The sequence below is a fragment of the Rattus norvegicus genome, chromosome 6 (genome assembly GCF_021556685.1).
Source record: "Rattus norvegicus strain SHRSP/BbbUtx chromosome 6, alternate assembly SHRSP_T2T, whole genome shotgun sequence".
Lineage (NCBI taxonomy): Eukaryota > Metazoa > Chordata > Mammalia > Rodentia > Muridae > Rattus > Rattus norvegicus.
Genome location: NC_141539.1, coordinates 73,498,402 through 73,522,062, shown reverse-complemented (window position 1 = coordinate 73,522,062; position 23,661 = coordinate 73,498,402). Strand labels below are relative to the sequence as shown.

Here is a 23,661-nt window from a genome sequence, read left to right as displayed (position 1 = left end):
TTCATTGTATCCCATAAGTTTGGGTATGTTGTGCCTTCATTTTCATTAAATTCTAAAAGTTTAATTTCTTTCTTTATGTCTTCCTTGACCAAGTTATCATTTAGTAGATCATTATTCAGCTTCCATATGTATGTGAACTTTATGGGGTTTTTTTTTGTTGTTGTTATGGAACACCAGCCTTAGTTTATGAGGATCTGATGGATGCATGAGATTATTTCAATCCTCTGGTACCTGTTGAAGCCTGTTTTGTGACTGGTCATAAGGTCAATTTTGGAGAAGGTATCATGAGGTGCTGGAAAGAATTTTTTTGTTTTAGCATAAAATATTTTACAGATATCTGTTAAATTCATTTGGTTCATAACTTCTGTTAGGTTCATTTTGTCTCTGTTTAGTTTCTGTTTCCATAATCTGTCCATTGCTGAGAGTGGGGTGTTGAAGTCTCCCACTATTATTATGTAAGTTGCAATGAGTGCTTTGAGATTTAGTAAAGTTTCTTTTATACATGTAGGTGCCCTTGCATTTGGAGCATAGATGTTCAGAATTGAGAATTCATCCTAGTACATTTTTTTCTTTAGTGAGTATGAAGTGTCCTGCCTTTTTGATAACTTTTGGTTGAAAGTCGATTTTATTCAATATTAGAATGGCTATTCCAGCTTGTTTCTAGTAACCATTTGCTTGGTAATTTTTTTTCCAGCGTTTTATTCTGAGGTAGTGTCTGTGTTTGTCACTGAGGTGCACGTTCTGTATGTACCATAATGTTTTGTCCTGTTTAAGTATCCCACCTGTTATTCTATTTCTGTTTATTTGGGAATTAAGTCCATTAACATTAAGAAATATTAGGAAAGGTTTCTAGCTGGTGCGCGAACCTCACTGATCCTGGCCCACAGCTCCTGGCTCCCAAACTCCTTGGAAGAGAGAACTCATTGCCCAGACATGTGGGCAATCCTGAGACTACAGGGCAGGAGAGACTGCAACTTCTGCCCACCTTGCCCCACATCCCTGCCCAAGAGGAAACTGTATAGGGCCTTTGGGAACAGGAAGATAGGGGCAGTAAAGATACAGGAGTCCGGTGGTCCAGACTGTGCCCAGATCTGAACCGACCTTGTCAAACAGCTCCCTGCACCCAAATCCCATGGGAGGGAGAGCTAGACTTTTATAGGGGCAGACATGCCCGGAAAACCAGAGGAGACCACTCTGTGCCCACAGTTCTGACTCTAGAGGAAAACTCCTAGTGCCATCTGGCCCCCCTGTGCACAGGGACCCAGGAGAAGGAGGGACAGGCTCTTCTGGTTGCTGCCCTCACAGAGAGCTGAAACCTAGCCTGGAGGAGCGACTTAAGGTCTGAGACCAGAGGTGACACCAACTTTTCTGCTCCAAGTGACCTGCCTGGTAGACTCAGGACACACGCCTACAGGAACAGCTGAAGACCAGTAGACAGGAATGACTTCACGCCTGAAAGCACAGAAAAAAGGTCTACAGCACTCCTGACACACAGGCCTATAGGAAGGTCTAGCCACTGTCAGAAATAGCAGAACAAGGTAACACCAGAGATAACCTGAACCCAAGCAACAGAAAACAAGACTACATGGCATCATCGGAGCCCAATTCTCCCACCAAAGCAAACACTGAGTATCCAAACACACCAGAAAAACAAGATCTAGATTTAAAATCACATTTGACCATGATGATGGAGGACTTTAAGAAAGACATAAAGAACTCCCTTAGAGAAATACAGGAAAACACAAGTAAACAAGTAGAAGCCCTTAGAGAGGAAACATAAAAATCTCTGAAAGAATTACAGGAAAACACAATGAAACAGATGAAGGAATTGAAAATGGAAATAGAAACAATAAAGAAAGCACAAAGGGGGTGTTGTAAAAATATAAAAAATAAAAAAGTATTGGTGTCTTTTACCTGCTAAGTCTGCACCACGGTGTCCCAAGATGTCTGCTAGATATCTTGGCGGAAACACATCCCAAGTCCTCCGGCAGCCCAGAGTCTCCTGCCGCCGCACACTTTCCTACACTCAAACCGTCACATAAAAGAACACACAACACAATAATCTTAGATCCAATTGATAATATGTAATTGCCCACTTAAACATACAAAGCCCGATACCATCCATCCCTTAGGAACATTGATAACAACCTGCAAATACACAGAGCAGAATCTTAACATCACCTGCCATGGCTTCTCACCCTCTCTTTCTCCTCTCTGTCCTGTCTCTTCCTTTTTCTCCTAGTCTCCGCCTCCTCCTTCAAACTTCTCTCCCGCCCATCCTTCCTTCTCCTCCAATGACAGGCCTCCTTCTATCCTGTACCTTCTTCACCTGTGACATCATCCTACAAGGGGGCAACCCTGGATATAGAAAATCAAAGGAAGGGACAAGGAGACATAGATAGAAGTATCACCAACAGAATACAAGAGATTATTTTGTATTCAATTACTTTTGTATGGCTATCTTCTTTGGGGTTAGTTGAAAGTAGATTTCTTTCTTTCTTTCTCTCTTTCTTTCTTTCTTTCTCTCTTTCTTTCTTTCTCTCCTTCTTTCTTTCTTTCTTTCTTTCTTTTTTTAAGCTGAATAGGTAGATCTTTATGACCATGTCAGAAGAAAACATGCTAAATATATGACCAAACTACCGATAGATATATTAAAGGGGACACAACATTTCAGATTATTTTAAAATTTGAAATTGTATTAATTGTGATTCATGACAGTCACTCAAGCAATTTTAGGGTATAGTTTCTCTTCTTGTGTTAGAGTTTTCCATTTATTATCCTTTGTAGTGCTGGATTTGCATGAAGATATTGCGTAAATTTGGTTTTGTCATGTAATACCTTGGTTTCTCCATATATGTTACTTGAGAGTTTTGCTAGGTACAGTAACCTGGGCTGGCATTTGGTTTCACTTAGGGTCCATATGGCATCTGCCCAGGATCTTCTGGCTTTTAGAGTTTCTGATGAGAATTCTGGTGTAATTCTCATAGTTCTGCCTTTATATGTTACTTGACCTTTTCCCCTTACTGCTTTTATTATTCTTTCTCTGTTTTGTGCATTTGGTGTTTTGATTATAATGTGAAGGAAGGAGTTTCTTTTCTGATCCAGTGTATTTGGAGTTCTGTAGTGTTCTTCTATGTTCATAGGCAACTCTTTCTTAAGTTAGAAAAGTTTTCTTGTATAATTTTGTTGAAGATAATACTGACCCTTTAAATTGGGAATCTTTGTTCTCTTCTATACCTATTATCCTTTGGTTTGGTCTTCTCAGCGTTTCCTAAATTTTCTGGATGTTTTATGTTAGGAGCTTTTTGCATTTTGCATTTTCTTTGACTGTTGTTTCAATGTTTTCTATGGTATCTTCTCTACCTGAGATTCTCTCTTCTATCTCTTGTGTTCTGTTGCTGATGCTTGCGTCTATCACTCCTGATCTCTCTACTAGATTTTCTATATCCAGTGTTGTCTCTCTTTGTGCTTTCTTTATTATTTCTATTTCCATTTTTAGATCCAGGATGGTTTTGTTTAGTTTGATTCTGTTTTCCTGTAACAATTTAAGGGATTTTTGTGTTTCTTCTTTAAGGCCTTCTACATGTTTATATGTGTTCTCCTGTATTTCTTTAAGGAAGTTATTTATGTTTTTCTTAAAGTCATCTATCATCATCATGAGATGTGATTTTAGATCAGAGTCTTGCTTTTCTGGTGTGTTGTGGTATCCAGAACTTGATGTAGTGGGAGAATTAGGTTCTGATACTGCCAATTAGTCTTGGTTTCTCTTGCTTAGGTTCTTGTGCTTCTCTCTTGCCATTTGGTTATCTCAGGTGTTAACTGGTCTTGCTGTCTCCATCTAGAGCCTGTCCTTCCTATAAGTCTGTGAACATATGAACCTAGAAGGGACAGCATTCCTGTGAGACCACCTCTCTCTGGGCAAGATCTGGGTGCTGAAAGCTGTGCCACAGTGTTAACTCTGGTGCACAGATGGTGACAGCGATGATCTTGTTCCCAGTTGCCACACTGTGCCTGAATCCTGTGGTCTTCTGGCAGGTTACTCTTTGGTCAGTTATTGGAGCAAACATGTAGTCTCCCTGGTGAACTTAGAAGTATAGCACTCCTGGCTGTACAGCTCTCTCTGGGCAGGATTTGTTTCCAGAGAGCTTTGTCATGGGGTTAACTCTGGAGTGCAGATAGAGGCCATAAGGCAGGGCAGTGTGAATCTTTAAGAGGTAAGGTCTGGTGGAAGGTCATCGACTATATACTCTAGAAGGTCAATTTTACAAATGTTTAATTCTATTTAGGAACTTGTTATTAAGGAGCAAATGGAACCTCTCTCCAGTTCCCTCTGCTACCTATATGGAAATGTGACCCCAGGCTCTAACAACTTCTCTTGGCATTGTGCTCTGCTGTTAAACATGGGATTCTCATTTGATCTGAGCTCTTCTCCATGTCATTGAATTGCCAAAAGTATGAACAGTACAAACCTCTTTTTTCACAAGAAGGCTACACCAGAGCATTCAGAATATTAATGAAACAAACAAACAAACAAACAAACAAAAAACAGAAACAAAACAGCTGGACAATGAAAGATGGAAACCATTTAGCAAGTTTAAATTTTAGAAAGGATCAGTGTTCCAGTGGATACCAAAAGGAATGGGAAGTAAAGAAAAAAAAGATTTATCCTTGGAAGTGAAACAGTACAGGGGAAGAACACTTGAATAAACTTTAAAAGTATGTAGAAGAGAATACTAGATGATAATAAAAATTTCTGTTCCAGATGAATATGAAAGGAAATGCAAAAGCAAATGTGAAGATAGAGAGCTGTGCACTCTGTGGTAAAATCCCTGAAGGTCCATGCATACATGTTTCATACCAACATTATATATTAACACTTAAACCGTGTGGCTGAAGATAAATGTTATGGTTTTAAGAGCAGTGGCAGTAACCCAGTGCATAATACCAGGAGGGCTAATCTGCCCATCACTTAGCAACATAATACCTTCAACTAAAGAGTTTTTTCAGGAGAAAAGGTCACTTTACCTTAGTGAAAATTTCAAAAAGGCTTTAAAATTCTTTTCTTTGTAAGAATATACTTAAGTTATCTAATGAGACAAGTATGTAGTGAACTAAGGATGAATATAAGAAAGAATTTTAAAAATTATACACATGTGAATTTTATTCATTCTTTGAGAATCTCATGCAACACTCTTTTATCATATTTATCCTCCCACACCTTTTATGAATATAAAGATTCTTTCAGACTCTAGAAATAGTATTTGATGTAGCATCATCCAAATAGTCACCTGATATTATTGCTACTGGCCTGTTTGTTCTCTCTCTCATGCAAGAGTTTTGACACAATAAAGGACCTGAGCATCAGAGAGTGACCAATGCTCACTAATGGCTTACATCCATCCCTAATGAAAATACCACTCTTGAGGAAGCTGGCTCAGTAGGACCCAGAGACCACAAAGCATAACAAATCCCTACATGTATCATGAGCTATTATTTTAAAGAGCTACCCTCTGGCTGTAACATTCACTGTCTTCAATATAGCAGCTGTCACAACTTTCAAAAGTCCTTGAGATCAAGAACCTCTTAATATTCTCTAACAGAATAAAAGAGTGAGGAATGACATTGAATGGAAGTCTGAGATTTCAGTCACTTCCTTCTAAACATCCTAGCTATTTATATTATTCTGAGTTAACTGTATATCACCTTATAATTTCAGATGCTAGAATGTAAAGACGGTGAAATATTGGTTGAAAGGGCAATCTCTATCTTTACAACTACAGGAAAGTTGTTATTCATACTGGGGTGAGACTTTTCTGTGATGTCATTGCTCATGATTCAAGTATTCTCCTGTAAGTAACCTCCTATCCATGCTCTGCAATTAATCCCATTAAACTCATTAACATTCTCAAGCTGGGCACTGATATAATCATACTTTGGGTCGGTGTTGGTATCCTATCCTGAAGGGTCAGGGAGAGCAGAGTATTTACATAATAGCTATACAGTGAATATCTTTCTTTTTCATTTCATTTGTTGGCTGCTCCCTTTGTATCAAGCTTCTGATATAGCATTATTGAACTAAGTAATATTAAATTGCTTATATCTACATACCAACATTATAACATTAACACTTAATGGTCTTTTCTACTTTAATATAACTCAGAATATTTTAGGTTGTACATTATTACAAGATAGTGTCATAAAAAATTAAACCTGCTATAAAATGCTCATTGTAAAATATAGATAATTCCTGCATTTGTAGGGAGATTTTTAACTTTAAGTTAAAAATTTGTATTCACTGTAAATTGTATTTCGGTATGTATGTTGGGGACCACCTGTGGTTCTGTATACTCCATTTCCTCTCTCTGGGTATCCAGGCCCTGCTGCATACCAGTCTGGAAGGATGACTAGGAGTCTAGAAGGGTAGAGTCTGCAGGATGACAGTCCTGTGGGAGCAAGTGTGGAAGGTGGGACCTGGGGAGTTTGGGAAACAAAGCTTCCCCAAGGGAATGCCTTGCTTGGGATATTAAGAGTTACAGCTCCTTCAGAGGAAGGCTTTCTCTGAAGATCTTCAGTGAACAGCTGGTGCTCATACACTTTATTGCGGTGACCAAGCACTATAGATGAATTGCAGAGTAGAAAGGAATTCTCCTTGTAAATGTAATTCATTGGCTGGAGTGTAGTGGACGCTCATTTATATGGAGAGACATTATAGAATTCCAAGTACTTGCTGGGCAGGTTGTTGTCAGTAAAGAGTAAGTTGAACTTGTAGGATTATCAAGAACTATATGACCTTCCTCAGGTAGAAAATTGGGGGTGGGGCTTCCCAAACAAGGTCAAAGAAGGGGAAACACTGCTGGAGAAAGGGAGTCACCTCCATTTTTTACAGAACTCACAGCAGTTTTACAGACATTGTTGACCCTTGAACCTCAAGGAGCAGGGTTTCCCAACAAGTAATTATACTTTATTTACTGACAGTGCTTCCTTGTAAACTTTTTATTAAAAATATTTTCATTTTTTTAAATTTCTGGGATTTAGAAATTATGCATTTGTAAAATAAGACAGTATTGCTAATTATTTACAATTCTTACTGAAGAAAAATATCTTTCAGAGTGACTTATGTAGATCAAATCTCCTATGTAATTTTTAACTACAGATTACAAATGTTCTGTACAAAAGCATTATACCAGTTTTAGGTAGTATATGCATTATTCACATAAAGAAGATCTTCAGTTACCATTACTGAAAAATCAGATAAATAATCAAAACCTAACACTAGCAACTTGATCAAGTTTAAAAATCCCCACAAAGACTATCTTCTTCTACTCTTTAGTAACAGATTGTTCTCAGGAGCAAGAACCATCAACTTATAAGGGTAGAAAAATGGCATACACATGTATTGGTTAGCCTTCTAACTGCTATTATCACATAAGTGATAGAAATAATCTCAAAGAGGATTTACCTTACTCATAGTTTCAGAAGGCTTTGGGCCCTAGACAGCTGGCTCCACATTTCCGTGCCTGAATGAGGCAGTTTCCTGTTGTACAGGGTTAAGTTGCAGAAGCTCTTTACATCATGGCAAACAAGAAATAAACAGCAACCAAAAGCTACTGTGGATAATACTATCCTCCTCCAAAGAACCATCACAGTGGCATGGTCTCACAAGCCAGGTAGTCCCATGATTTCTGGAAGTTACCAAATTAGCACCAGCAGTTATGAACCAATTCATCAAAACACACCACATCTAAACCCTGTAGAAGTAAGTTTGTCAGATCTCTTCTTCATTCTGGGAAAATCTTGAGCAATGTTTGCTACAGACATTCAGAGTGACTCGAATCATACTATACTCACTATGGAAGGAACCTCCTCTAACTACTCAGCCCTGCATTACTCTTTGCTCTGTTTTCTTTTCCACTTCTTTACTTCAGGCTTTTGTGGTTTACATACAAAACCTTGCCACAGGGTCTGCTTTCTTTTGAAAACCCAGTCTAAGGATTCATGTTAGAAAATATAAATTGTATATTTTAATGCCATTTTCTCTTCTCTTTATAACCAAGGAAATTAATACTCATGGCTGAAAATTCCTAGCACTTCACTTAAATGAACCATAGTGCTATATTCCTACCACCACACTGAACAAAATACTGGGAATCAAACAAGAAATGCTAAAAGCAATACAAAGTATATGGACACATCGATTCCCTCAACTTCTAACGCAACTAATGAGTTTCTACTATATGAAAGATAATTCACTGAGTTTCGGGAAAATAGGATAGAACAACATAAAATAGCAAAACTTAAATTCTTATTTTATTGCCACACTGTGAAGAGTTAAAGAAGCTGAGACTTAAATGCCATGTGTGTTGGTTACTACTCTATGCAGAATTATCATGGACTTTAATGAATATTCAGAAACTTTACGAGTTTTAAAGAACAGAGAGAATGTGTTATAAAGTAAGCCAATGATAACTACATGTATCTGAAAGTGAGGCACTTAGCATTCTTGGGAAACACAGATACTGTGATAGACTGATGTGAACTTTGAGGTGTGTGGACCTTGACTCACAAAGAGAAAGGTGCTCTGAGCCTTTGAGAAGTTGTTGAAACATGGCAAGCTTTTTGAACTGTGAATAACTTAGGATTTCACAATAGTAATAGTCTGTAGTTATTGAAAGATCTGAAGCAACAGGTGGGACTTCATAGTTCATTGAATATTTCAGTTATGGATGAAGATTTTTGCTGGACATTAGAAAAATGATGTTTCCAGCCATCCAATAAGGGCTGTAAACTGACACTTAGAGATAAAGTATTGGCTCCAATATTGCATTTCAAGGTATTGTCTCATTTTGAGGTTCATAGGAATAACTACTATAAATGATTAGACTTCAGGATCTTCTAGAAGAAAAGTAGAAGAAAAATATCAGGAAGGTGTTGTCTTTTCCCACGAGGAGATGCTGTAGATTCTATATAGATTCACCAGAATTCTGTGTTCATTATAGCATTATAGCAGAGTGTCACAGAGTTTCTGATTTATATATATTTTGTAGTTTCTAATGTATATTTAAAACAACTGGGAGGACAACATCTATATCTTCTAATGTGCCAACTTCTAAATTAGATTATAGAAGTTAGAGATTGTGATGGTTTGCGTATGATTGGCCCAGGGAGTAGCACTATTAGAAGGTATGGCCTTATTGGAAGAATTGTGTCACTGTGGGGATAGACTTGGAGACCCTCCTCCTAGCTGCTTGAAGATGCTCAGTCTGTTCTTGGCTTCCTTCAGGTGAAGATGTAGAACTCAGCTCCTCCTGCACATGCCTCCCTGGATGCTGCCATGCTCCTGCCTTGATGATAATGGACTGAACCTCTAAACCTGTAAGCCAGCCCAATTAAACCCTGTCCTTTATAAAACTTGCATTGATCGTGATGTCTGTTCACAGCAATAAAACTCTAACTAAGACAGAGATATTTAGGTACAATTTAAAAGGTTTACTTATTTGTGGAGGGAAGTAGAAGATGAATCAATCAGGTAAGAATGCAACTTGATGCTTCCTGTCTCTCCCTGCACTCAGAGCTGAAAGTCAGTTCCCAGGGGTGCTAAAACACCTGAGCAGAAGTAAGACTATCACTTCTGCTCTGAGGGAACCACCTATAACCCTCAGGACACAGGAACACAGGGGCAGTCTGAGACAGGATACTTCTGGTTGCCACCTGTTCCCGGAGCTGGCCCTGTGACACAGCTCTCTGTACCCAGATCCCTCTGGGAGAAAGCCAGTTTACAGGAGTTCTGACATACAGGCCTACAGGAGGGTGAAGCCACTGTCAGTGACAGAGACAACAAGACCAGCTAACACCAGAGACAACCAGATGGCAAGAGGCAAGTACAAGAAACTAAGCAACAGAAACCAAGACTCTTTGGCACCATCAGAGCCTAGTTCTCCCACTAAAGCAAATAGTACATAAACAAACACACCGAAAAAACAAGATTCGGATTTAAAATCACATCTCATGATGATGATTGAGGACTTTAAGAAGGACATAAATAACTCCTTTAAAGAAATACAGGACAGACAGCACAGGTAAACAAGTAGAAGCCTTGAAAGAGGAAACATAAAAAATCCCTTAAAGAATTACAGGAAAACACAACCAAACAGGTGACAAAATTGAACAAATCCATCAGGGATCTAAAGATGGGAATAGAAACAATAAAGAAAGTACAAAGGGAAACAACCCTGGAGATAGAAAAACTAGGAATGAAATCAGGAGTCATAGACGCAAGCATCGCCAACAGAATACAAGAAATAAAAGAGAATCTTAGGGGCAGAAGATACCATAGAAAACATGAATACAACCATCAAAGATAATGTAAAACGCAAAAAACTCCTAACTCAAAATATTCAGGAAATTCAGGACACAATGAGGAGATCAAACCTAAGGACAATAGGTATAGAGGAGAGCGAAGACTCCCAACTTAAAGGGTATCAATGGGAGGGGAAGCCCTTGGTCCTGCCAAGGCTAGACCTCCCAGTGTGGGTGAATGTCAGGGTGGGGAGGCAGGGAGGCTTGGATGATTGAGTGCAGGAAAGGGGATAACATTTGAAATGTAAATAAAATATATTCAATTAAAAAAATAAAATAAAAGTTGAAAACAGAAAATAAGCAACTACAAATGCTAGAGAGGGTGTTAGGTTAGAGAACTCTATGCATACCTTTGGGAGAAATATTCAGCTATGTAAATGAATGCAGAGAGTTTTCAAAACAAAACAGCAGCAACAAAACAACTGAATGGAGAGTTGCCACATTTGTACCACATCTAGGTGAACACTCATAGGGCTTTAGGACAACAAGCCACTGAAGACAACACAAGCACTTTAATGTTGATCGTGGTGCTGTTCACAGTAGTCAAGTTATGAACTATTCTGGGTGTTCATCAGCAGATGAATGAACAAGAAATGCTGTATACATACAGTGGAGGTTTTATACACTCACAAAGAAAATGAAATTATGTCATTTGGTTGATGACAATTTTCACACAGAAAAATGTCATAGTCCCTCTTGGTTGTGGGTCCTAGCATTCTTTATAGATATATAAAACAGTATATACTATAGGATTTAGATGGGAAATCAGTGGGAAGAAGTGAGAACTAATAGAGAGAAATGGAACAGTGGATATGGTCAATAGTGGAAGGAAATTTTCTCTATGAAACCCAACACTGTGTGTAAGGAACACACTCAGAAACCCCACTCACCAAACAGTGGAATTCAACCATGTTTAGAACTCTGGAAATTACATATAGCCACCAAACCCAGATACTATTGCTGATGCCAAGAAGTGCATGCTGACAGGAGCCTGATATAGCTGTCTCCTGAGAGGCTCTGCCAGAGCAAGACAAATACAGAGGCGAATGCTTGCAGCCCATCACTGAATTTAGAATGGGGTCACCAATGGAGGAGTTAGAGAAACTAATGAAGAAGCTGAAGGGGTTTGCAATCCCATAAGAACAACAATACTAACCAACAAGAGTTCCCAGGAACTAAATTACCATCCAAAGAGTACACCTGGACAGACCCATGGCTTCAGCTTCATATGCAGCAGAGGATGGCCTTGTTGGGCACCAAGGGGAGGAGAAGCCATTGGTCCTGCCAAGGCTGGAAACCCCCAATGTAGGGGAATGTCAGGGCAGGGAGGCAGGAAGGGATAGGTAGATGGGTGGGGAACACCCTCATAGAAGAAGGGGGAGGCAGGTTGGGATAGGAGTTTATGAATGGAAAACTAGGAAAAGGGATAACATTTGAAATGTAAATTTTAAAAAATCCAATAAAAAATTTTTAAAAAAGAATGTAACTTGACATTCTTTATTTCAAGAACACACACACACACATACACATACACACACACACACACACACATATATACACACACACACACACACACACACACACACACACACACACACACACACATATGTCTCTAAAGGCCTAACCTAAAGAAGTGAGGTCACATTCTATCACCTATTCTTTAAGTCCACCATTATCCCTAGATATTTGACATGCCTCTAAATATTTGATTTCTCATATTTTATAACATGTTAGCCTGGCAGATACTCTTCTTGAATGCTTCTTACTACATTTTCCTCTTTGTCAATCTCCAGTTAAACTCTTATTTTTTTCCTGAAAAAGTCATCACTCTTACTCATCCCTATTCATGTTTGCCTAACTTCTAGAAGTCTGGTTGATATTTGGGCTCGCAGCCTGAAAGGACAATATAGTAGCAGAAGAATGTGCAAGTGACCTTGAATATCTTTTCCAAGAGTTGATGGTGTGGGAGATATGAGGGAATACTGAAGTCTGAAGTAAGGGGAAAGTTAGGCAGTGGGGAGAGCATGTCATTCACACTGGGGCAGCAGAAAGTTGAGTTCGTGTCCAGAGCCTGCTCATAGTATGCTCACTGTTCACTGAGCCACAGCATCACTGTAATGGGAGTGCAGTAATCAGAGTTAGATGAGACCTTCTCAACAATGTTATGAGATTTGGGGCTACACACTGGAAAACAGCTGGTCAAAGAATCCAGGGATACTTTGGAATTTTATATAGCCCTTCTTGACAATGCTAATATGGGGCAATGCCATGGTCTCAGCACAATGTGGCATTGAAAACTCATATGTTGAAATACCAAGCTCTATAACTGGTACTTATAACTTCCGAGACTTTTAGAAGTAATTGGGTTATAAGGATGGTTATATGTAAAACACGATCAGTAGTCCTAAGAGAATTCACTTGTCTCGCCATCTATATGAGTTTAAACTGAGATGGTGCCGTGTACGAGGCAGGAAGTAAAATTTCCAAGACACCAAATATATCAGTGATTTGGTCTTGAACTATTCACCTCTAGAAATTTGTGAATTAAGACTAGTATTTATATGTCATGGAGCCTCTGACATTTTATTTTAACAATCCAGTATAAGTTCATCAGATTTGAGCTATGTGAAACACAATTCAAGGAGTGACCTAAGATGAATCTCAGGTTTCTAAATTGGAGAAGTCAAGTAACGAAAATTAGTTTGTATTCTGTAAAAGTATATCAAACCCTGGTAGAACCAAAGATTACTTTATGAACAGGACTGAGACTCCAACCCCACCTCCTGTGGCACAAAGTGTCTGACCTCCACAGCCCAAGAGCGAATATTTCTGTGGTCTCAGAGCCACTTTATACTGTGATCCTGACATGCTGGTATGTAGACTGCAGTGGGTTGGTGTTTGGAATCCTGACTGAAACAAATTCATAGAATCTAAGGAATCACAGGGGTTTTATCTCCTTGGTTTCAGTGAGTGGCTCTACTCTCAGTCCTGTTGGTAAATAGTTAATACAGGATCACTTTAGTGATTCCAATTGACAACTAATACCAAGTTTTACCAGTCCTGATATCTTAACTTCATGGAAACATTCCTCTTAGAGTGCACGCACACACACATGCAAACACACACTCACACTCCAATAGAATTAGGGAAAAAGGAACTCAAAACTAAAACAAAATCTTTTTTTAAAAAAACAACAAAAAAATACATGCAAAGAAAATAAATTGTCCTCAACTAACCAACTGTTCTATAATGAAATTAAATATTCACAGAGATAGCACAAATATCTGAGGAATAATCCAATATCTAAGAAAAATCCAACAAGGTAACTGAACCACTAAAAATTAACCAAACAGACATACTTAATATGAAAGAATTGGTCAATTAAATAAAAACTATCTCAGAAAGCATCATTAATAGACAACACCCTGCAGAAGAATAAATTTTATGAATGGAAGACATAGCGAAGATGATATTAATAGAGATACAAGGAGCTAAAGAATATGAATGATATGGTCAAGCTGTCTGGCATACATTCAGCAGTCCAAACCAGAGAATCAATGGTGTGGAAAACAGAAGATAAAATCAAAAGAACACATAGACTATAAGTGAAGCTATAGAATAAAATTCTCCAAATTTAGAATATAAAGTAGATACTGAAACACAAAACAGATATTGAACAGCAAGTAGGTATGGCCATGAAATAAAAACAAAATAGGTAGCTGATTGGAAATGGAAAGAGTTATACTGAGTCAAGTCATCATGTCTGTCTTAGTTAAGGTTTTACTGCTGTGAAGAGATACCATTACCAAGGCAACTCTTATAAGGACAACATTTAATTGTGGCTGGCTCACAGGTTCCAAGGTTCAGGCCATTATCATCAAGGCAGAAACATGGCAGCATCTAGGCAGGCATGGTGCAGGAGATGTTGAGAGTTCTACATCTTTATCTGAAGGCTCCTAGCAGAATACTGGCTTCCAGGTGGCTATGATGAGGGTCTTAAAGTGCATACCCATAGTGACACACCTACTCCAACAAGGACAGATCTACTCCAACAGGGTCATACCTTCAAATATTGCTACATCCTCTGCTGAGCATATACAAATCATGACAAGTTCCTAAAAGAAAATTACATGTTCTTTCTCATATGAGTCTCTTCCTATTAAAATATTCTTCCTTTATATGCTTTTTATGCTTTATAAGCCATTAGCAGGGGAATAAATTTAGGGAGTAAAGATAGTAGAAAATAGGTGAAATAAAATAGTGAAGGGAAGTAAGGTGAACAGGCATGTTTAAGCAGGTAGTGGAGTGACTGGGATGGTGAAATTAGGTGACAGGTTAGGGCTAAACCAAAAATGAAGTTTGCATGAAAGAACTACTGGAGAAACTATTATCCTGCAATTTGTGTGTGTGTGTGTGTGTGTGTGTGTGTGTGTGTGTGCGTGTGTGTGTGTGTGTGCGTGTGTGCGTGTGTGCGTGTGTGTTGTATGTGTGTATGTGTTTGTATGTGTGTTGTGTGTATGTGTGTGTGTTTGTGTGTGTGTGTGTGTGTATTAATAGAGAATAGTAGACCATATGTAGTATTAAAGAAAATGGTAGAACATATGAACATATGGAGCTAAGGATTTAAACAGGGATGAGGAGAAGGTATGTGTGGAAAAGTGAAGCATGGGATGGTTTAAAAAACTAAGGTTGCTGTGAAGAAGGCTTTTTGAATACTCTTAGTTTGTAATGAAAATATGTTTTAAAGGAGTTTAAACAGAAGTACTCAACATTAGTGAACAGTATTGCTGCCGAAGGGTGAGTTATTAAATAAAATCTCAGTGCCAGGCGCAGGGTATGGTTAATTGTTATTTGGCTAGAGAAGCCCCAAGTAGTATAGGTTATTGCCATTGCTCTTGGTTGTCCTCCATAACTACATGGTAAGACTGTTGATAAAAATGCCACACACTTTTGTTCAGTACACAAAGAAATCCATTGTGAACTAACCAGGAAGAGTTTTCTGACTAGCTATACTAATGCTGGAACATGTGTAGACTGCTGGAAGAAAAAAAGACATTGATGGTTTTACCCAGAATTGAGCATGTATGCTACAATAGCAGTCTCCCAGTAAAGATGTGACCACAGATGCAGTAGTGCTAAGACTTTGGAGGAGTAATCAACTTCTCTCTTGGTTTAATCGTATCCTGCTCCCCAGGAGAGAATTTACGCCTGATTCTCCAAACATGTTCAAATCTACAGCTATGAAAGTCATAAGTCATGTGGAAGAACCTATTAATGTTTCTAAGTGATTAAATTATCATACTGCCTTCTAAATATCTCTGTGCATATCCATTGATTTGTTCTACTGTGACCCTTGACCAGAGAAGTTTCTTATATAGCAGGTAGTTAGTTCAGAAATAGCTTGCTGTTCAAAGTGTTGAATGACTGACTATAAATGCTGTGGAAAATCTATATCACACTTCACATTAAGACTCAAAAGCCATGGTGAAAGACAAGGATAGAAGGAATTTAAGAATGGGAGGATGGGCCCAAACCCGCGGATCCCTGCCCGCAGCAGTTCACTGCTCCCAAAACCCATGGGAGAGAGACCTCACCGCCTGGACAGGTGGGCACTCCTGAGACTGCAGAACGGAAGAGACCACCAACACTGCCCACCCCTGCCCACTTCCTTGGCCCAAGAGGAAACTGTATACAGCCTCTGGGTTCCCTTGGAAAAGGGCACAGCAGCAACAAATCCACTGTGTCTGAGACACCGCCAGAACCTGAAGGAACCGACCAGACAAACAGTTCTCTGTACCCAAATCCCATGGGAGGGAGAGCTAAACCTTCAGAGAGGCAGACACGCCTAAAAAACCAGAAGAGACTGCACTCTGCACACATTACTGATTCCAGAGGAAAACACCAAATGCCATCTGGAACCCTGCTGCACAGAAGCTCCCGGAAAGGGCGGCGCAGACCTTGCTGGTTGTTACCGCCACTGAGAGCTCATAAGCAACACCACACAAGCAAACTTGAGCCTCTGGACCACAGGTAAGACAAACCTTCCTACACCAAGCGACATGCCTAGTGAACTGAACTCAGTCAGGACACAGGACCACAGGAACAGCTGAAGACCTGTAGATAGGAAAAACTACACGCCCGAAAGCAGAACACTCTGTTCCCATAACTGGCTGAAAGGAAACAGGAAAACAGGTCTACAGCACTCCTGACACACAGGCTTATAGGACAGTCTAGCCACTGTCAGAAATAGCAGAACAAAGTAACACTAGAGATAATCTGATGGCGAGAGGCAAGCACAGGAACCCAAGCAACAGAAACCAAGACTACAAGGCATCATCGGAGCCCAATTCTCCCACCAAAACAAACATGGAATATCCAAACACACCAGAAAAGCAAGATCTAGTTTCAAAATCATATTTGATCATGATGCTGGAGGACTTCAAGAAAGACATGAAGAACTCCCTTAGAGAAACACAGGAAAACATAAATAAACAAGTAGAAGCCTGCAGAGAGGAATCACAAAAATCCCTGAAAGAATTCCAGGAAAACAGAATCAAACAGTTGAAGGAATTAAAAATGGAAATAGAAGCAATCAATAAAGAACACATGGAAACAACCTGATATAGAAAACCAAAGAAGAGACAAGGAACCGTAGATACTACCATCACCAACAGAATACAAGAGATAGAAGAGAGAATCTCAGGAGCAGAAGATTCCATAGAAATCATTGACTCAACTGTCAAAGATAATGTAAAGCAGAAAAAGCTACTGGTCCAAAACATACAGGAAATCCAGGATTCAATGAGAAGATCAAACCTAAGGATAATAGGTATAGAAGAGAGTGAAGACTCCCAGCTCAAAGGACCAGTAAATATCTTCAACAAAATCATAGAAGAAAACTTCCCTAACCTAAAGAAAGAGATACCCATAAGCATACAAGAAGCCTACAGAACTCCAAATAGATTGGACCAGAAAAGAAACTCCTCCCGTCACATAATTGTCAAAACACCAAACGCACAAATTAAAGAAAGAATATTAAAACCAGTAAGGGAAAAAGGTCAAGTAACATATAAAGGCAGACCTATCAGAATCACACCAGACTTCTCACCAGAAACTATGAAAGCCAGAAGATCCTGGACAGATGTCATACAGACTCTAAGAGAACACAAATGTCAGCCCAGGTTACTGTATCCTGCAAAACTCTCAATTAACATAGATGGAGAAACCAAGATATTACACGACAAAACCAAATTTACACAATATCTTACTACAAATCCAGCACTACAAAGGATAATAAATGGTAAAGCCCAACATAAGGAGGGAAGCTCCACCCTAGAAGAAGCAAAAAAATAATCGTCTTGGCAATAAAACAAAGAGAAGAAAAGCACACAAACATAGCCTCATATCCAAATATGAATATAACAGGAAGCAATAATCACTATTCCTTAATATCTCTCAACATCAATGGCCTCAACCCCCCAATAAAAAGACATAGATTAACAAACTGGATACGCAACGAGGACCCTGCATTCTGCTGCCTACAGGAAACACACCTCAGAGTCAAAGACAGACATTACCTCAGAGTGAAAGGCTGGAAAACAACTTTCCAATCAAATGGTCAGAAGAAGCAAGCTGGAGTAGCCATTCTAATATCAAATAAAATCAATTTTCAACTAAAATTCATCAAAAAAGATAAGGAAGGACACTTCATATTCATCAAAGGAAAAATCCATCAAGATGAACTCTCAATCCTAAATATCTATGCCCCAAATACAAGGACACCTACATATGTAAAAGAAACCTTACTAAAGCTCAAAACACACGTTGCACCTCACACAATAATAGTGGTAGATTTCAACACCCCACTTTCATCAATGGACAGATCATGGAAACAAAAATTAAACAGAGACGTAGACAGAATAAGAGAAGTCATGAGCCAAATGGACTTAACAGATATTTATAGAACATTCTATCCTAAAGCAAAAGGATATACCTTCTTCTCAGCGCCTCATGGTACTTTCTCCAAAATGGACCATATAATTGGTCAAAAAACGGGCCTCAACAGGTACAGAAAGATAGAAATAATCCCATTCGCGCTATCAGACAACCACGCCCTAAAACTGGTCTTCAATAACAATAAGGGAAGAATGCCCACATATACGTGGAAGTTGAACAATGCTCTACTCAACGATAACCTGGTCAAGGAAGAAATAAAGAAAAAAATTAAATAAAGTTACAACATACCCAAACTTATGAGACACAATGAAAGCTGTGCTAAGAGGAAAACTCATAGCTCTCAGTGCCTGCAGAAAGAAACAGGAAAGAGCATATGTCAGCAGCTTGACAGCACACCTAAAAGCTCTTGAACAAAAAGAAGCACATACACCCAGGAGGAGTAGAAGGCAGGAAATAATCAAACTTAGAGCTGAAATCAACCAAGTAGAAACAAAAAGGACCATAGAAAGAATCAACAGAACCAAAAGTTTGTTCTTTGAGAAAATCAACAAGATAGATAAACCCTTAGGCAGACTAACGAGAGGACTCAGAGAGTGTGTCCAAATTAACAAAATCAGAAATGAAAAGGGAGACATAACTACAGATTCAGAGGAAATTCAAAAAATCATGAGATCTTACTATAAAAGCCTATATTCAACAAAACTTGAAAATCTGCAGGAAATGGACAATTTCCTAGACAGATACCTCGTACCGAAGTTAAATCAGGAACAGATAAACTAGTTAAACAACCCCATAACTCCTAAGGAAATAGAAGCAGTCATTAAAGGTCTCCCAAACAAAAAGAGTCCAGGTCCAGACGGCTTTAGTGCAGAATTCTATCAGACCTTCATTGAAGACCACGTACCAATATTTTCCAAAATATTCCACAAAATTGAAACAGATGGAGCACTACCGAATACCTTCTATGAAGCCACAATGACTCTTATACATAAACCACACAAAGACCCAACAAAGAAAGAGAACTTCAGACCAATTTCCCTTATGAATATCGACGCAAAAATACTCAATAAAATTCTGGCAAACAGAATCCAAGGGCACATCAAAACAATCATCCACCATGATCAAGTAGGCTTCATCCCAGGCATGCAGGGATAATATACGGAAAACCATCAGCGTGATCCATTATATAAATAAACTGAAAGAACAAAACCACATGATCATTTCATTAGATGCTGCGAAAGCATTTGACAAAATTCATTACCCCTTCATGATAAAAGTCCTGGAAGGAATAGGAATTCAAGGCCATAACTAAACATAGGAAAAGCCATATACAGCAAACCAGTTGCTAACATTAAACTAAATGGAGAGAAACTTGAAGCAATCCCACAAAAATCAGGGACTAGACAAGGCTGCCCACTCTCTCCCTACTTATTCAATATAGTTCTGGAAGTTGTAGCCAGAGCAATCGGACAACAAAGGGAGGTAAAAGGGATACAGATTGGAAAAGAAGAAGTCAAAATATCACTATTTGCAGATGATATGATAGTATATTTAAGTGATCCCAAAAGTTCCACCAGAGAACTACTAAAGCTGATAAACAACTTCAGCAAAGTGGCTGGGTATAAAATTAACTCAAATAAATCAGCAGCCTTCCTCTACACAAAAGAGAAACAAGCCGAGAAAGAAATTAGGGAAACGACACCCTTCATAATAGACCCAAATAATATAAAGTACCTCGGTGTGACTTTAACCAAACAAGTAAAAGATCTGTACAATAAGAACTTCAAGACTCTGAAGAAAGAAATTGAAGAAGACCTCAGAAGATGGAAAGATCTCCCATGCTCATGGATTGGCAGGATTAATATAGTAAAAATGACCATTCTACCAAAAGCGATCTACAGATTCAATGCAATCCCCATGAAAACACCAATCCATTTCTTCAAAGAGTTAGACAGAACAATTTGCAATTTCATCCTGAATAACAAAAAACTCTGGATAGCTAAAACTATCCTCAACAATAAAAGGACTTCAAGGGGAATCACTATCCCTGAACTCAAGCAGTATTACTGAGCAATTGTGATAAAAACTGCATGGTATTGGTACAGAATCAGACAGAGAGACCAATGGAACAGAATTGAAGTCCCAGAAATGAACCCACACACCTATGGGCACTTGATTTTTGACAAAGGAGCCAAAACCATCAAATGGAAAAAAGATAGCATTTTCAGCAAATGGTGCTGGTTCAACTGGAGGTCAGCATGTAGAAGAATGCAGGTCTATCCATGCTTATCACCCTGTACAAAGCTTAAGTCCAAGTGGATCAAGAACCTCCACATCAAACCAGATACACTCAAACTAATTGAAGAAAAACTAGGGCAGCATCTCGAACACATGGGCACTGGAAAAAATTTCTTGAACAAAACACCAATGGCTTATGCTGTAAGATCAAGAATCGACAAATGGGATCTCATAAAACTGCAAAGCTTCTATAAGGCAAAGGACACTGTGGTTAGGACAAAACGGCAACCAACAGATTGGGAAAAGATCTTTACCAATCCTAGAACAGATAGAGGCATTATATCCAAAATATACAAAGAACTGAAGAAGTTAGTCCGCAGGGAGACAAATAACCCTATTAAAAAATGGGTTCAGGAGACCCTGTGAGAGAGAGACCCAACCGCCTGGTCAGGTGGGCACTCCTGAGGCTGCAGAGCGGAAGAGACCACCAACACTGCTCACCCCTGCCCACATCCCTGGCCCAAGAGGAAACCGTATAAGGCCTCTGGGCTCCCGTGGGGGAGGGCCCAGGAGCGGCAGGACCCCTGCCAGAGACACCACCCGGACCCTGAAGGAAACAGACCAGATAAACAGTTCTCTGCACCCAAATCCCGTGGGAGGGAGAGCTAAACCTTCAGAGAGGCAGACAAGCCTGGGAAACCAGAAGAGACTGATCTCTGTACATACATCTCGGACGCCAGAGAAAAACACCAAAGGCCATCTGGAACCCTGGTGCACTGAAGCTCCCGGAAGAGGCGGCACAGGTATTCCTGGTTGCTGCCGCTGCAGAGAGCCCGTGGGCAGCACCCCGCGAGCGAACTTGAGCCTCGGGACCACAGGTAAGACCAACTTTTCTGCTGCAAGCAACCTGCCTGGTGAACTCAAGACACAGGCCCACAGGAACAGCTGAAGACCTGTAGAGAGGAAAAACTACACGCCCGAAAGCAGAACATTCTGTTCCCATAACTGGCTGAAAGAAAACAGGAAAACAGGTCTACAGCACTCCTGACACACAGGCTTATAGGACAGTCTAGCCACTGTCAGAAATAGCAGAACAAAGTAACACTAGAGATAATCTGATGGCGAGAGGCAAGCGCAGGAACCCAAGCAACAGAAACCAAGACTACTTGGCATCATCGGAGCCCAATTCTCCCACCAAAACAAACATGGAATATCCAAACACACCAGAAAAGCAAGATCTAGTTTCAAAATCATATTTGATCATGATGCTGGAGGACTTCAAGAAAGATGTGAAGAACTCCCTTAGGGAAACACAGGAAAACATTAACAAACAAGTAGAAGCCTACAGAGAGGAATCGCAAAAATCCCTGAAAGAATTCCAGGAAAACACAATCAAACAGTTGAAGGAATTAAAAATGGAAATAGAAGCAATCAAGAAAGAACACATGGAAACAACCCTGGATATAGAAAACCAAAAGAAGAGACAAGGAGCTGTAGATACAAGCTTCACCAAAGGAATACAAGAGATGGAAGGGAGAATATCAGGAGCAGAAGATTCCATAGAAATCATTGACTCAACTGTCAAAGGTAATGTAAAGCGGAAAAAGCTACTGGTCCAAAATATACAGGAAATCCTGGACTCAATGAGAAGATCAAACCTAAGGATAATAGGTATAGAAGAGAGTGAAGACTCCCAGCTCAAAGGACCAGTAAATATCTTCAACAAAATCATAGAAGAAAACTTCCCTAATCTAAAAAAAGAGATACCCATAGGCATACAAGAAGCCTACAGAACTCCAAATAGATTGGACCAGAAAAGAAACACCTCCCGTCACATAATAGTCAAAACACCAAATGCACAAAATAAAGAAAGAATATTAAAAGCAGTAAGGGAAAAAGGTCAAGTAACATATAAAGGCAGACCTATCAGAATCACACCAGACTTCTCGCCAGAAACTATGAAGGCCAGAAGATCCTGGACTGATGTCATACAGACCCTAAGAGAACACAAATGCCAGCCCAGGTTACTGTATCCTGCAAAACTCTCAATTAACATAGATGGAGAAACCAAGATATTCCATGACAAAACCAAATTTACACAATATCTTTCTACAAATCCAGCACTACAAAGGATAATAAATGGTAAAGCCCAACATAAGGAGGCAAGCTATAACCTAGAAGAAGAAAGAAACTAATCGTCTTGGCAACAAAACAAAGAGAATGAAAGCACACAAACATAACCTCACATCCAAATAAGAATATAACGGGAAGCAATAATCACTATTCCTTAATATCTCTCAACATCAATGGCCTCAACCCCCCAATAAAAAGACATAGATTAACAAACTGGATACGCAACGAGGACCCTGCATTCCGCTGCCTACAGGAAACACACCTCAGAGACAAAGACAGACATTACCTCAGAGTGAAAGGCTGGAAAAAAATTTTCCAAGCAAATGGTCAGAAGAAGCAAGCTGGAGTAGCCATTCTAATATCAAATAAAATCAATTTTCAATTAAAAGTCATCAAAAAAGATAAGGAAGGACACTTCATATTCATCAAAGGAAAAATCCATCAAGATGAACTCTCAATCCTAAATATCTATGCCCCAAATACAAGGGCACCTACGTACATAAAAGAAACCTTACTAAAGCTCAAAACACACATTGCACCTCACACAATAATAGTGGGAGTTTTCAACACCCCACTCTCATCAATGGACAGATCATGGAAACAGAAATTGAACAGAGATGTAGACAGACTAAGAGAAGTCATGAGACAAATGGACTTAACGGATATTTATAGAACATTCTATCCTAAAGCAAAAGGATATACCTTCTTCTCAGCTCCTCATGGTACTTTCTCCAAAATTGACCATATAATTGGTCAAAAAACGGGCCTCAACAGGTACAGAAAGATAGAAATAATCCCATGCATGCTATCGGACCACCACGGCCTAAAACTGGTCTTCAATAACAATCAAGGAAGAATGCCCACATAGATTGGAAATTGAACAATGCTCTACTCAATGATAACCTGGTCAAGGAAGAAATAAAGAAAGAAATTAAAAACTTTTTAGAATTTAATGAAAATGAAGGTACAACATACCCA

At 39.2% G+C, this 23,661-nt stretch overlaps 1 long non-coding RNA gene across 3 annotated transcripts in view; it reads right to left on the bottom strand.

Moving 5' to 3' along the window:
* Positions 1-21,529, bottom strand: part of LOC148005229 (uncharacterized) — an 89,355-nt gene extending 67,826 nt beyond the window's left edge. The window contains exons 1-2 of one of the 3 annotated variants that reach the window (XR_015623009.1): positions 21,277-21,529; positions 1,915-2,025 (exon numbers count right to left, since the gene is read on the bottom strand). This is a non-coding gene — a long non-coding RNA (uncharacterized LOC148005229). The remainder of the gene's footprint in view (positions 1-1,914; positions 2,026-21,276) is intronic. The other 2 variants (XR_015623010.1, XR_015623011.1) reach the window with 2 other exon arrangements.
* Between the last annotated feature and the right edge of the window lie 2,132 nt (positions 21,530-23,661).